The sequence below is a fragment of the Palaemon carinicauda genome, chromosome 15 (genome assembly GCF_036898095.1).
Source record: "Palaemon carinicauda isolate YSFRI2023 chromosome 15, ASM3689809v2, whole genome shotgun sequence".
Taxonomy (NCBI): Eukaryota; Metazoa; Arthropoda; class Malacostraca; order Decapoda; family Palaemonidae; genus Palaemon; species Palaemon carinicauda.
The window spans coordinates 56,247,649-56,264,705 of NC_090739.1; positions in this window are offsets into that span (position 1 = coordinate 56,247,649).

Below are 17,057 nucleotides of genomic sequence, written 5' to 3' on the forward strand. Positions count from 1 at the left end.
AAACCTAAATGCTTCCAGAACCTTCCAGGATCAAGGTCTAGTAGCATTGGCAGTGCCCAAGTTTCAAAGTTTCCAACTAGATAAAAATGCCAAGAGGCGAATCAAGGGGGTTTCAGTCAACTCTCAGATATACATCAGCCCACCCGTGAGACGACTTCCCAGCTAGCTCCGCCCATCTATTGTCCCCAAAATAAATAAAAGATAACATCCTCTCACCGTGTATTCTCGAAACTTCGAAAGCACGTGTCAATGAGCAGTCTCTCTCTAACATGATGTAATATTTCATAAAATGTAAAAGTACATTACCTAAGCCCTTGTTATTATATCTCATGAATCCTACAACACTTTCAAATAGACTACATAAGACTTCATAGCAAACATACTTGAAATAAAAATTTGATTCTAAAAAAAAAACGTAAAATTACGTATGTTGACTTGAGTAAAAAGTGCAATGAAATTCACAACGAATGTCTTACGTAATTTTCATAAAATACTTACATCTACATGAAAGGGGCTCATTTTACGGGCTGGGTATTATCTCTTAAATGCACAAATAAAAACCATTTATGAAATATAAATAAAATTATCAATAAATTATGATATTCACTCTACACTAGACCAGATTTTGTAAGAATATGTATATATATATATATATATATATATATATATATATATATATATATATATATATATATATATATATATATTTATTTATTTATGTATATATATATATATATATATGTATGTAGAAATATTATCTCCTCCTACGCCTATTGATGCAAAATGCCTCGGTTATATTTCGCCAGTCGTCTCTATCTTGAGCTTTTGATTCAGTACTTCCCCACTCACCATCTCCCACTTCACGCTTCATAATTCTCAGCCATGTTGACTTGGGTCTTCTAACTTTTCTAATGCCTTGTGGAACTAATCTCTCTTGACGAGTGCGAAGAGCATGCCCAAACCATCTCCATCTACCCCTCACCATGATCTCATCCACATATGGCACTCGAGTAATATCTCTTATAGGTTCATTTCTAATCCTATCCTGCCATTTACTTGTCAATATTCTTCTGAGGGTTTTGTTTTCAAATCTACTAAATCTGTTGGAGATTGTTTCATTGTCATACCACGACTCATGTCCATAAAGTAACACCGATCTCACGAACTGATATATAGTCTGATTTTTATATGTAATTTCAGACAATTTTATTTGCAAATTTTACTCAACATAGCTATTGTCTGGTTTGCTTTTTTTCAATCTTGCTCTAAATTCTAATTTTAAAGACCATGTATTGGAGATCATAGTTCCTAAATACTGAAATGATTCTAGCTCATTAATCCTTTCTCTTTCAGGTTCCATTGTATATTGCGTTCTTCTCATCTCTGTCTTTCTTCTATTTATCTTGAGCCCAATCTCGTGTTATATTCCATGCATTCTGGTAAGAAAGCATTTAAAATCCTTTGATGTTCTGCTAATAAGGACAGCATCATCAGCATACTCTAGGTCTGCTAATTTCCTATTACCAATCGAGTCCAATCCTCCATTTTCAACTGTTGTACGCAATACAAAATCCATGAGGAGGATAAACTACATAGGCAACAACATATTCCCTCGATGTATTCCGGTGTTCACTGGAAACTCATATGACAGGACTCCACTAATAATAATTTTGCACTTGATATGCTCATGAACAGACTTAATCAAATTTACATAATTAAGGGGAAATCCATAATAATGCTGGACACTCCACAAAAATGGCCGGTGCAAACAATATATATATATATATATATATATATATATATATATATATATATATATATATATATATATATATATATATATTTCGGTCTAGTGTAGAGTAAATACAGTAGTTTATTCATGATTTTATTTATGTATTCATATGTGCATTGAAGAGAGGTTAGCCAGCTCTCAATATGAATTCCTCTCGTGTAGATTCAAGTTTATTATGTAAATTATGTAAGACTTTTGCCATTAATTTCATTTTTTTTTTTTATGAAAGTCAGTATGTGTAAATTTACGTTATTTTCAAGAATTAACTTTTTTATTTCAGGTAATTTTGTTACGAAGTCTTACGTAAACTGTTTGAGAGCAGTGTTATGTGAACATACGAGATAGGAACAGGGGCTTATGTAATGTTCTTTTATATTTTCATGAAGTATTGCATTATGTTTGTGAAAGAATACGCAATATGCCATGTGCTTTGGAAAATCTCGAAAAACCTAGTGATAGATCTTATCTGTTTTTTATTTTGGGGACAAAGAATGGGCAGAGCTAGCTGACAGAGAGAGTTCGTCTTGTGTTGCGTGGATACGTGTTCAAGAGAACAATACTTGGTAACTCTGATGCCTTAGCCCAGCCCCCAAGCTACCAGATCTCACCCCTGGGAGCTTCTGGAAGTAGCTAAGTTTCATATAAATGCGACCCCAGGGTTGCATAGACAGATAGAGAATCCCAGCCTTAAGTCATCGTCATCTCCCCTCTCTCTCAGCTCAGAGTATTGTTTTAAAATTGTTCAGTACCTATAGTGTGTCCTCTCCAAAGTGATTTTGTGCCCCCGTATGTGTAGTGAGTTAAAACGTTGCTGTAAATTTGGCAGGTGATTTTAAATTCATGGTGTTGTGGTGAGTGTTGGCATTATGTAAAGTTTTTGTGAATGGGCCTGTAATAACGAGAAAAGATTTTGTATCGTGATCTGGTTATCTAATTTCATTAAGTATCAAACTTAAATATTTTTATTCAGTTTTAAGTTCGAATGAAACCAGTAATTATATAATTTTCATTGTATTATTCCTTTTGTCTTAGTCTAAGGTTGTATTCAGTTTTAATTTTCAAATCAAGTGATCATGTACAGTAATTTTCAGATCGTAACATTTTTGTCTTAACCTAAATTTTCTTCTTACTTAATATTTCAAGTGATTTATTCGTTTTATGTAAATTCTTTCCAAAGTTTTGTAATTCAAATAGAATATATTCATTTTTGTAAAGAGTGTATTAATTCAATCACCCATGTTTAATTCATATTTGCTTATATCCTGTTTATGAACCAAAGTTAAAGTTGTTTGAATATTCATAACAATAATTACCTAGTTTTCTTTTAAGTGTACTGAAGAGACCTTTGGATATTCAGTGTTTTATATATAGATGTCTGGGAGTTGTATAATTTCCTCAGAGTTCAGTTATTAATATTTTTCAAGTGTATCAGATTTAATGTAAAAGCAAACAAGTGTGTTTGGAATTTGAGAGTTTGTAAAGCTTGCCAGTCGTAATATATATATATATATATATATATATATATATATATATATATATATATATATATACAGTATATATATATATATATATATATATATATATATGTATATATATATATATATATATATATATATATATATATATATATATATATATATATATATATTCTATTATATGTTTAGTTCCCAGACATGAAACCATCCTATAATATATTTTTGGTGGCCAGACCCGGGACCCATCATCGTATAATACATTTTTGGTGCCCAGACCCTTGGGATCAAGCGAGTCTGTTTTAAATATTAGTGATAACAGGGCCTTGTTTTGATTAAAGGCTTGAATAGCACAGTGTTGTTAGGATTTTGTATATTGTTAGGATTTTTTTTTTGAGAATTATAAAATCATCTTTTAAAGAAAGAGATGGCATAGTTCAATATCCAAGAGTTTTTGAATAACCCAAATGTTCAGGAATTGTCAGAAGCTAAAGTAACTAAAGCTCAGTGGCTCTCTATCTTATTGGCATGTGGTGGCCATGCAACGAGTGGGATGATTAAAGCCCAAATCAAGTGTCTAGCATTAGAAGCATTGATAAATTCAGGAAAGTTGTTGGAAGAGAATATAGCAGAAGCTCGTGGACTGTTGGAGGCCACTGAGGAAGAATTTTTAGTGAAGCAAGGACCAGTTGACCCACAAGCATGAAAGCAGAAAGGGATGTAGAGGCTGAGATTCGATGAATTGCAGAGGAAGAGAATTTGATTAAGTTGAAGATGATGGCAGAACGGGAAGAAAGACGGGCAGAAGAAATATGACATGTGAGGGAATTGTAACTGTTGAATGCAAGGTTGGAAACTCAGATATTTGATGTGGCTAACGCGCAGGTGTTGATCCCGAAATTCGAAGAAGAAGCTCCGGACGAGTTCTTTGATAATTTTTAAATGGTCGCGTCGATGATGGAATAGCCAGAAGATAAAACGGATTTTGAAACAAAGCGAAAAATCTATTTTTGGGTGAGACGGCCATGTCGTCCTGATGGAAGGTTCCTATTGGTAGTTTTCTAAGGAATATTTGGCTACAGTGATATTCCCAGAGAATTGACCTTTAGGTCTCCAGAATTCTAATTCCTGGTGCGAATATCCTTAAAAGTTTTCCTAATGATATGGCATAATATCAGGGGACGTATATCTTGATACGACACATAGCAATCTTCACCCCGAATACCTTTTTTGTTTCAAGGGGGAAGAGTGGCGAAAAACAGAAGGGGAACCGTTATCAAGGTTACGCTTCCTCCCGTACTATTATGAGTCTCCAAGATGGCGCTCATTCCTTGTAGCATTGAGCATGGTGCTACAGATATAGTAGTTTCGGGAGGGATCTTGCCTAAGCCTTTTCTATGAAAAATGAGGGTGGGTCCATCAGGACGACATGGCTATCTCATCCAAAAATAGATTTTTTGCTTCGCTTTAAAATTTGGTTTTTGGGCTCAAGCCATGTCGTCCTGATGGAAGTTTACCAGAGAATTACTAGAAAGTACTGTATCTGTGGATTTTCATAGGTGCCTTAACCTTGGTACAATTTTTCTATGGTCATTTGGACCATTGAGACATATGACGTTACCATTATACGTCATTACCACTAATCATGAACAATGTTAGGGCTTCCTGCCCCCTGCAGGGAAGAGTCATACTAGACAGTAGAAAAGGGGTCTCAAGGTCTGCATATATTGTAGGAATAAACATAAGTATCAACTAGATATACAAAAGTCTCACGGTTTGTATATGTTGTCGGAACAATAAGTATCAAGTATATTCATTGTTTGTAAGTATACAATAATATGAGGTTTACTTAGGTAAATAAGCAAGAGAACTCTGACTGTTTTTATTGTGCTAATTGTGGGGCGAAATAAGACGCAATTACACTTTAACCCTGGAACGGTACGGTGGGTCGTCCGCGACCCCGAGCGTCAAAAAAAAAGAGGTTTTTCTCACGTGACTCACCCCCGTGACTGAATTTGTGGGTGATCGACCTGCAGTAGGTGTCTCGCCTACACGCTCTAGTAGTGTCCAGATGTGCATTTCTGTAGCTGTACTCCTTCCCCGATTTCTGAGACGCGTCGGGGTCGAGCGCGACCGAGTTTACCCTTCTAAGGTAATTTGCATAATTATCAAAGTTATTACGTATTATGAAATTGTCGTAGAATGGTGCAACTTGTATAGGTTATCAGTTGTGGAAAGTCTTGGTGGATTGTTTGGCTACCATGTGCATGATTTTTTTTTTAGTTAAAATGTCGTTCATCACCACGAGGACCATTTTACCGCGAGTGCCACTTTTTCATTTTTTTTCATTTTTTTGCCAAGTCATTTTTCCGTAAGATATTGCCAAATAGTGTCGTAAAACTTTTGCTTTTTTAGTGTTGGAAAGTGTGTCTAGATGATCTGGCTACCCATGCGTGACTTTGTTTTTGTCAGATACGACGTAGTTATTGGTATATGGGGTATTTAACTGCGGTTGCCAATTTCTGTTTTTTTTTTCAATATTTGTAAAAATTTACTACGTAGTAAGGAATTGCCGTATATTATTGATTTTTTTTCATGTTTATTTGTTAGAAAGTGTGCCTTAATGGTTGGGCTAACACGTGCATGTCTTTTTTTTATCTGAGATGCCGTATATTAGAATGTTGGCCATTTTTCCGCGAGTGCCCCTTTTTATTTGTTTTGCATTTTTTTGCTTAGTCATGTTACCGTAAGGAATTGGCAAGTAGTGTCGCAAAACTTATATTTCTATAGTGTTGGAAAGTGTTACTAGATGATCTGGCTACCCATGCCTATCTTTATTTTTTAGCCAGATATGGCGTATATATATATAGGTATGTGTTCGATTTTCCTGTGATTGCCATTTTTTCGTGTTTTCCCATTTCTTTCAAAATTACTACGTACTAAGGAACTATCACAGAGTAATGATCAATTTACATGTTTATTTGTCGGAAAATGTTCCTTGATGGTTTGCCTAGCACGTGGCTGAAATTTTTTTTTTTCTGAAATGCCGTGTATTAGAATGTTGGCCATTTTTCCGCGAGTGCCCTTTTTATTTGTTTTGCATTTTTTTGCTTAGTCATGTTACCGTAAGGAATTGGCAAGTAGTGTCGCAAAACTTATATTTTTATAGTGTTGGAAAGTGTTTCTAGATGATCTGGCTACCCATGCCTATCTTTTTTTTTTAGCCAGATATGGCGTATATATAGGTATTTGTTCGATTTTCCTGTGATTGCCATTTTTTCGTTTTTTCCCTTTTCTTTCAAAATTACTACGTACTAAGGAACTATCACAGAGTAATGATTCATTTAGATGTTTATTTGTCGGAAAATGTACCTTGATGGTTTGCCTAGCACGTGGCTGAAATTTTTTTTTTTCTGAAATTCTGTATATTAGAATGTTGGCCATTTTTCCGCGAGTGCCCTTTTTATTTGTTTTGCATTTTTTTGCTTAGTCATGTTACCGTAAGGAATTGGCAAGTAGTGTCGCAAAACTTATATTTTTATAGTGTTGTAAAGTGTTTCTAGATGATCTGGTTACCCATGCCTATCTTTATTTTTAGCCAGATATGGCGTATATATAGGTATGTGTTCGATTTTCCTGCGATTGCCACTTTTTCGTTTTTTCTCATTTCTTTCAAAATTACTACGTACTAAGGAACTATCACAGAGTAATGATTCATTTAGATGTTTATTTGTCGGAAAATTTTGTTTACTTCTTTTTTGATTGAATATCATCAAATTTTTTTAGCTAAAATATTTTTTGGGTCAGAATTCTAATTTTATAGTCGTAAAATAATTGACAATCATCCAGCAATCCACCATACAATTTTCATGCATATCCAAGAATAATTAGATTAGTAAATAACACCTTGAAATTGACATACCCTTCCTGCATTTCAGGTGACAGATTAGGGAGTCTGAGTCAGTGTGGTTGGCGGCCATTTTGTGGACATATCCGAAGCGTAAGTTGCCCTATCTATATACATTATTGTTCCCTATAGAATTTGTGATATTTTGGTATATTTTTACCTGCATAAATATCATATTATATATTAAATATATGTATTTTTTTACGAAATTTCTAAGTACTCAAAAAATGACCTTTAGATATGGCCCCTGATATAAATGTAATTTACAAAATAATGAAGATTTTTTTACATATTTCTATTTTAGGATAACATATGTTTATTCCCTAAAAAAATTAGCCACTTCCTATTTCATTTGGGTACCCAAAAAAATTCATGAAATTTGGACAAATTTTTTTGGCCAAAAAAAGTTACCCTTTTTTTCTCATTTCAGATCTTCACCTCCATGGGTCCGACTTCATCCAAAATACATCAAGATGTGTCCTAAACATTCAAGAATCAATTCCTAAAAGGATTTGTGTATATATGTATAAATTTTTTCTTTATGAATTTTTATGTAAGGTCTTTTTATTTTTCTACTTAATTTTTTAAAATATTTATAATAAATAGTTTTTCAGCAGATGAGTAGTATTTATCTTTACAGTAGTTTTAAGCATTCATTGAACTTTTTTTTGGCAAAAAAAAAGGAGGTTACTGCAAAAACAGATTTTTCAAGAATTTTTTTTGCGTCGGGGTCGCGCGCGACCGAGTATACCCTTAAAGGGGTGTCCGAGGAGCGTTCCTATCCAGGGTTAAGAGATATTTATTTACGATAAATGAATAAAAATAGAATAACAAGTGTAATATATATTACGGGAATTATACATACAACCTTAAACAGAAAAATTTTCTACCTGAAAGGGCAGAAATGATTAGTGCCACTATGAAATTTGAAAATTTGATAAATTTTCCAATATAATTTTCTGTAAACTTTGTATATTATCAAAACTGTGTACAAGTACACACGGCACAAGTGTTATCTGTATAATTCTACACCTGAGATTTTGAACAGTTTTTAGTGTCACCATGGTGACACCCACTTAAAAGGTATTGCACTGGAAGTATCAACACCTTTTCACCCTACTTGATAGTCCCAATCAATTCACTGTTCATAGCAGTACTAGACGACAGGTTTTAATACACTACCTGCCGCCACCACATAATACTTCAGTTCATGCACTTGCTTTGCACAATGTTTGTAGAACACTCTGGATGACTTCCATCCAGTATATGAGCGAAGACGCTCAAAATCCATATACTGGAAAAAGTTCAGTGATGAAGCAATTTTCCTTGGATCATGACCTGCGGGTGTACTGTCAGGATCCGCTCTGCGAATGAAGTTGGTGAGCTTCGCCCTCAGTTGTTTTAGGGATAAGTTTGATCCTGAAGTTTCTCCTTTAAAGAGCTGTCGTCCTCTGAAGTCTGAAGTTCTTCGAAGATAGACCTTTAGACATTCTACTGGACACAGAGAGACATCTTCCTTCAGAGAACAGATTCTCTAGGGACCCCATCTCTTATTGGGTAGCTCGTTTTTGGCGAGAAAGGTAGGATCAGGAAAAAGATTCAGTTCTCCCACTTCTGTGAACTGAATATGGCCCTCGTTTCTGGATAGGGCCACTATTTCACTAACTCTATCCCCTGAGGCTATAGCGAGCAGGAAAATAACTTTTTGGGTTAGATCCTTAAGAGAACAATCTTCATTATTCACGGTTGAAGCATAATGTAGAACCTTGTCCAAGGACCATGAAATGGGTTTCGGAGGAGCTGCAGGCCTAAGTCTAGCACATGCCTTCGGGATCTTGTTAAAGATTTCGTTCGTCAGGTCCACTTGGAGGGCGTATAGAAGAGGTCTAGTCAGGGCCGACTTACACGTAGTTATCATGTTGGCTGCCAGACCTTGTTCATGAAGGTGGATAAAGAAGGACAGACAAAAGTCTATCGAGATTTCTTTCGGTCCTTTTGCTTTAACGAAAGCAACCCACTTTTTCCAAGACGATTCATATTGTCTTCTGGTTGACTTGGACTTGTATTCTTCTCAGAAGTCTATACTGCCTTTTGAGATCCCAAATCTTTTCTTAACCGCTAAGGCGAGAAAATCATGAGATGAAGGTTTTTGGTTCTCTGTGATGAAGCGAAGACAGTCGACTTCTGAACCTGTTGAGATAGTGCTGGGTTCGGTAGAGGGACCAGCCTCAGCTTCAGTTCTATTATCAAAGGGAACCAGTTGCTCTTGGGCCAATTGGGAGCCACTAGACCTGCCATTCCTCGAAAGGATCTCAGCCTGTTGAGGGCCTTCAGCAGGAGATTGGTCGGAAGGAACAGGTAAATCCGGGTCTATTTGTTCCAATCAAGGAACATGGCGTCCGTCGCCTCCGCTAGAGGGTCCTCGTATGGGGCTACATATCGAGGTAGTTTCTTGTTGTCGCTCGTCGCAAAGAGGTCAATCTGCAGTTCCAGGGACCATTCTGACTCTATCGGCTTGAGCCTGGATAGAGTGTCCACTATCACATTGCGGAACCCTTGAAGGTGAACTGCTGATAAGTGCCATCTCTTATTTTCCGCCAGACGAAAGATGGCCAATATCACATGGTTGATATGGGGCGATCTCGAGCCCTGTCGGTTCAGACATCTCATTATCACTTCGCTGTCCAAGATCAGCCTGATGAGGGCTGATCTGCGAGGGGAGAGTTTTTCAACGTCAAGAGGACTGCCATGGCCTCCAAAATGTTGATGTGAAAGGTCTTGAACAGAGAAGACCAAGTCCCTTGGACTTTCCTTTGATGGGAGTGACCTCCCCATCCTTCCGTCGAGGCATCCGTGTGGATGGTTACCGTTGGTGGAGGTGGTTGTAAGGGTACAGGCCTCGTTAGGTTCTTGACCTTCGACCATGGCTTGAGAAGTGATGGTAGTAAGGTCGGTATCGGTCTTTTTAGATCTCTTCGAGCGTTTGATGCGTATCCTCTCCAGACTCCTGACGCATCATTCAGCTGTGCTCTTAGCACTGGGTCTGTTACTGCTGCGAGCTGGAGAGAGCCCAGTACTCTTTCCTGTTGGCGTCTTGAGATCCTGTCGGATTTCAGTAGTCTCTTGACAGACCCCGCAATCTCTATCCTCTTCCCTGGGGGAATGGAGAGACGGTGTGACTTCAAGTTCCAATGGATTCCCAGCCATTGAAACTCCTGAGCTGGAGAGAGTCGAGACTTCTTGAAGTTGATCTTGAATCCCAGATGTTCCAGGAACTGGATCACTTTCTTGGATGCTTGCAGACAAGCCGTCCTGGATGCTGCCCACATCAGCCAGTCGTCCAGGTACGCTGCTACCTGAACACCTTCTAGGTGTAGTTGTTGGATGACTGCGTCTGCAAGTTTCGTGAAGATCCTTGGGGTTATGTTTAGTCCAAAGGGTATGTCTCTGAAGACATACTTTTTCTTCTGTAGCTTGAATCCTAGGTAGGAGGAGAGGGGGCGGTTGACTGGGATATGCCAGTAAGCATCTGCCAGGTCTATTGAGACTGTGTACGCCCCTTTTGGTAACAGGGTCCTTATGTGCTGAAGGGTTAACATCCTGAACTTGCTGTTCTCGATGAACTTGTTGAGTGGCGACAAGTCCAGAATGACTCTGAGTTTATCCGAGTCCTTCTTGGGAAAACAAAACAGCCTTCCCTGGAATTTGATGGACTTTGCTCTCCTTATTACCTGTTTGCTCAAGAGCTCTAGGGTATATTCTTCCATTGAGGGGGTGGAGTGTTGGAAGAATTGAGGAAATGATGGTGGAGGCTTGCTCCAGCTCCATCCAAGACTGTTCTTGATTAGGCTGTGGGCCCAAGGATCGAAGGTCCAATGATCCTGAAATTGTTTGGGCCTCCCTCCTACCTGAAGCATCTCATTGTTTCGATTGTCCAGAGAATTTACCTCCCTGACCGCGTCCTCCCTTACCTCGTGAGGGGTGTCTTGAGGAGCCCCGTCTGGAGCCTCTACTTTTATGATGAAAGGTAGTGGTTTGCTTCTCGAACCCGGGGTTAAATGCTGGTGACTGGGCAACCAGCTGTTGAGGCACCACCTGGAATGTGGTTTGTGGTTGAGCAACCACTTGGGGCACTGCGGTCATGGTGACTGTGGGATGTTGTTGGGCAGGCCAAGAGGGTAGTCTGGGTTTCTTGGTCTTCCTCTTAGGTTGTGGACCCGCATCCGAGGAAGACTTACGTTTAGATGGAATGCCCCACTTCTGGAGAAGGTTCCTATTCTCCGTGGCACCTTTATCAACTACCTCCCTGACCACTTCATTTGGGAAGAGGTCTTTACCCCAGATATTGGAATCTATCAGCTTCCTGGGTTCGTGTTTCACTGTTGTTGCAGCAAACACGAACTCTCTACATGCTCTCCTAGTCTTCATAAAGGCGTACAGGTCCTTTACTAAGGTGGCCATGTGCATTTTGACAATGACCATATTCATGTCTGGGGTGCTCTTTTGGCCTGCACACATCTCCATGCAGTTCTGTAGGGATAGGGATGCCGCCAGTCTCTCCTTCGTCTCTTGCTCCCTACGCAAGAGAAAGTCTGACAGTTTCGGGAGATTCTCGCTGAACTGTCATCCCGCGATATTTGCATCCAACTTCCCTACTGAGAAGGTTAGGTGCACTACTTTCCATTCCTTATCCTCCATGGGCAGGGCTAACGACAGAGTTCTACACTCCTCTAGTGTAGGACATGGTTTGCCTGCCTCCACAGCCTTGGCAACGGCTTTAAAGGCCTTCGACGTAAAGGGGAAGGCTATTGAAGCAGGAGCAAGAAAAGTAGGATGCTTCTTGCTCAAGGCGGACACTTTCGAGTTCGTGTAGCCCACCTTCTTCAGACTACTCGACAAGAGAGCCTGTGCCTTGTCGTGGTCGAATACCATGACCTCCTTGGGTTCCGTCTCCTCTTTCGACGCTGGCTCCTGCTTCAGTCGGATGAAGCAGTCTGGGTAAGCATTAAAGCTTGGCCATAACTGGATGTCATTTAAGGCGACGGCTCCCATCTTCTCCGATATGTAGAGTTTGCCGTTGGTGATTGACATAAACTCCGCATACCTCCAGGGATTGGTTTCGGAGCAGGATGGGAGGTCTTGGACTCTGGGTCGCTTGTATGACCCTCGGGAGGCGGTGAGTCGAGCTTCACAGAGCTCTCTCTCTCAAGTTTCGCTTACCTAGCTTTACCTTGCTTGCGAATGCTCCTCCATTAGGGCCGTAAAATGGGCCAGTGCCTGGCTCATGTTGCTTAATGGAGGGGCAGAAGAGGAAGATGTTGAGGGTAACGGCTCTGGTGCCGACACAGACGGAAGGAACTCCGACTCGACATCATCTTCTTCTTCCGGAGGTAGAGTAGACTCCTCCTCGGGATCATCCTTCAATAGATCCTTTTCAGTGTCCATGGACACTTCCAACATCCTTTCCTCCTGGTGGATGTCCATGCCTTGCAACGACTCACTGACATCTGTCTCGATGGTAATCTGGACGCAGGGAGGTCCGGGTCGTGCTTGGGGTATGACAGCTTCACTACCCGCTTTCGGGAACAGCAAGCCACGCATCCTTTCAGTAAGCAGGTACGGTCCCAAAGAGTTCTTCTGGAACCCTTGTACCCATTTGTGCAGCTTTTCTCGTGCTGCATCCCTCGACTCCGTTGACTTGGGGTCGTCGAAACCTTCGGTCACCAAGGTCCGGCAGATGTTGCAGTCTTGGGGGTCCCAGTACCGCAGGGTTTCGGTAGTGATGGTGCAGGGGGCATAAGACCTGCACGCTTTGTGACCGCAGAAGTTCCTACTCCTGTGGTTGTAGTAGATCACATCGCACTTCATTTGGTCCTCCTGTAAAGAAAGCAAAATTAAATGAGTATGCGGTTGTTTATCTCACATGATAAACAAATTATGCAAAATAATATTTTAACCATTATAGCTTAGGATAGTTGAGCTAGAAGGGAAATAGGAAAGACACATACTTGTGTCTCCTGTCCAGCCAATTGCTGTGACCTACCCCAGAATTAAACTTATAGAGTTTCCATATCAAGGCAAACTCAAAGAGAAGGGCTTTAACCTCTAATGATAGAATAAGTGTATACTAAGTTGTTAACTGATTAACTATCAGTGTATTGAAGGAAATCTTTTCTTTCAATATAGGATTGGACTCAACAATAGACTGTGCAAGGATACACAAGGTATGTTGGAAAATAACTACTGTATAATATATACTATAGTTTTCTGTCTGCAGTATATACTATACTGCAAATATACTGGCTACTGTATAATCATATACTGTAGTTCAGCCAGCCTATTGCCGGCTAGGCTAGCACCTGACGGCACAGTCCAGCCAGCATATCGCCGGCTGGGTAGTACCTGGCGGCACCGGTCCAGCCGGCATGCCGCCGGCTGAATTATTACCTGACGGCACCGGTCCAGCTGGGTTAGTACCTGGTGGCACTAGCTGACAGAGAGAGAGAAAGCATGGAGTGAAGGGCTACCTTATTGCAATGTATGTTTACAGTAAATAAGTACTTAACCTTACTGCCTTCCTCCAGAATGAGGGTTCAAATGGAAGGGGAGAATGCATCATTCTAGCTTCCATCCGGCCACAAGGTCCGTTGTCGGTCGCTGCCGGTTTCAGGGATGTGGATGGCAGTCCAAGGGAGGACTGAAGAACGCTCAACAGTAGAAGGGTCTCTCACCGGCAGCCGTCACAGCCGGCACAACCTTTCCCGGAGCCTTGCATCCATAAGGGAAAGACTGAGTGACCAAACAGCTGCTTATGTAGGAGCCCGGCTGGTACCACAATCTACCCGGCAAGCGGTGAGATTGTAGAACGATGGCCACAAAATTGCGATACCTAGGCCATCGCTAAAGGACAGAAAGGGGCAGGGAAAAGGGTGCTGTATTAAGTGTAGAAGAAGGCGGCAGGATTGTCACCACTTCTACACTAAGGTGAAACTTTGTTTCAGTATTGGTGCCATCCTAGGCGGCAGAAGAATATCTATTCTTCAGCCTAGGGTCTGCCGAAACAGGACTAGTTTTCTAGACCGCAGGGGAGAAGGTGGCGGCATAGTACTACCACTTCATGTGCGGCCTAGGGAGGCTTAGCCTCCTATGTCGACAGCTCTAAGCCTGCAGGGGAGTGACTACTCGCCCTACTGCTCGGCCACCGGCAAGAAAGACTGAATACTCTGAGGTTCTGTCGAGAACCCAAGCCGGGATACTCGCCGGCAAGGGTGGGAGACAGAGAACACTAGCCTAGTCAAGCTAGAGTGAAATACTCTATTGCAAGACCAAGATAGGGTTGTCACCTATGGCAGCACTCAGAGGGAAGGAGGGATTACCCTTAAATCTCCACAGGAGACGAGTATCGAGTTATTATAACTAATTCTAGGAGATATACTATCTCCCGCTGAATTAATAAAACGATACACGAGGGTAAACAGGGATAATGTATGAAAGTATACTAAAGCGCATAGGCTAGGTAGCCTAATGCGGGGCGAGATCTCGGTTACCTAAATCGCCAAAACTCTAACGTACACGATCGATATAAGGAAGAGGAAATTTGTATGCATAGATATATCTTTACTAGTATAATTGTGCCTAAATAGCTTTCATAATTTATTAATGCTATTACAACCGGGAATATCGTTCTGCTAACTAAATAACGCATGCATCACAAACGACAGCGCCCATGGCACCTCCGGTGACCGGCCAAGCTCCATAATACAATAAATTACACAAATTTCCCTGAGAAGCAGGAGCTAAAAATTATACACTGTAAAGAATAAATACTCAACTTTCCAGAGGCGGAAGAAGCTGGAGATTGTATTATAATTCCTCTCAATAACAATAAAAAAATGTTAGATAAACAGGGAAAACCACCGTGCGAAATCACTACAGAAATAGGAATGAGCGCCATCTTGGAGACTCGTAATAGTACGGGAGGAAGGGTAACCTTGATAATGGCTCCCCTTCTGTTTTTCGCCACTCTTCCCCCCGAAACGAAAACGCTATTCGGGGTGAAGATTGGTATGTGTCGTATCAAGATATATGTCCCCTGATATTATGCGATATCCTTAAGAAAAATTTTAAGGATACTTGCGCCAGGAGTTAGAATTCGGGAGACCTAAAGGTCAATTCTCTGGGAATATTACTATAGCCAAATATCCCTTAGAAAGCTACCAATAGGAACCTTCCATCACGACGACATGGCTTGAGCCCAAAAATGGTCTTTATTAGTGCAGAGTACACTCTTTGGGAAAGGCCGCAGTGCTTATTTTTCCTTATCTCAGGACAAGAAATAGGAGTATCAAGAAGTAAAGAGGAGCGTGCTACAGGTGTATCAGATGACTCCCGAATATTATATGGAAAATTTCCAAAGTTTGTTGAAGGACGAGGAAATTACTTTCCTGGATTACGCTTATCGGGTACAACGATGTTTAAAAAGATGGATAATGGCTGCTAACGTGAGGGAGATGGCTGATTTAAAGGACTTGATAATACTAGAACAGTATCTACGAGGAATTCCTGAACATATTCGAATCTACTTGAGAGAGAGTGGTGAAGAAACTTGATAACGCCGCTTGCTGAGTGAAGATTTTAATATTATCAGTCGTAAACCCTCCTCAGGCATAAAGTTTCAACCATCGTTCCGACTAATTGTCAAGTATTCATAGAACCATGGAAACCAGTTCAGTAATAACTGTGTGAGCAATTTTAACAGTTACAGCGGAAGTAGCACTGGTACTGTTCCTAAGCAGAATGTGATAGTACCACAGAAACAATCATCAAATCCTCCTCATTCAAGTATCGTGAAAGACTTGCAGAAGGGTAATATTGTCTGCTTTAAGTGTGGCAGGAGATGCCATATCAGTAAGGAATGTTGGTCGAACCAACCAAAATAAGTCGCCCAAGTGATTAAGGATAGTTCGACTTCACAGAATACGAAGGCGAAGAAACAATCAGGAAAGGTCAAAGAGGAAAATAAACCACCCAACGTTTACACAACAAAAGGGACAAACCCAAACAGCGTGTACACCTTTAAACCATATATTTATGAAGGTATGTTAGCAGCAATAGATGGGAGTGAGCAAACCCCGGTCAGGATATTGAGCGACAAAAGTTGTAACCATAGTGTGGTTGGTGGAACAGTCTCTCACAGGAGACTCGGTTATTTTGAAGGGAATAGGAGGTAAAAAGGTTACCCCTACTTGCTGTTTGAAACTATCATGCAAGTTGGTGACAGGTAATTTTGACTTTGTGGTAAAGGATTCATTGGCTGTCGAAGGATTAGGCATCCTGCTGGGTAATGAGGTTGGTGGAGTGCTGTTTGTGCCTTATCCCATTGTAACGGGGAAACCATTGAAGTATAGTTCTACTAATGAACTCGAGAAGGATTACTCATATCTGTTCCCTAGTTGTGTAACGACTATAGTCAAACCATTCTGTCGTGGCCGCTGAGAAGAGCTCATTTCCAAAAGGTATCGTGTTCGAGTGTAAACACTTGGTTCATTTTCATTTGAAGGAATCACTCTTTAGAGACAAGTCGAAAACCTTTGAAAACAACGATAAAGCCAGATTAAGAGATTAGGCACCCCATTTTCCTCACCCTTTCTTTACAACTGTACTAAATCGTCTAAAAAAAATCCGCTTTACTATACTTCCTTGGTTATTGTTTTTTTCTGCTGGCACACTACAATATATATGGAGATATTTCAAATCATTTTATTGTGCTGCCTTTGTCAGATACTTATCTTTCATAACTGATATCTCCAAACTTATGGTGGTCGGGTCACATCTGTCAATCAATGGTCATCCAGCTTATAAGATTAGGATTTCTTAAAGGAAGTCA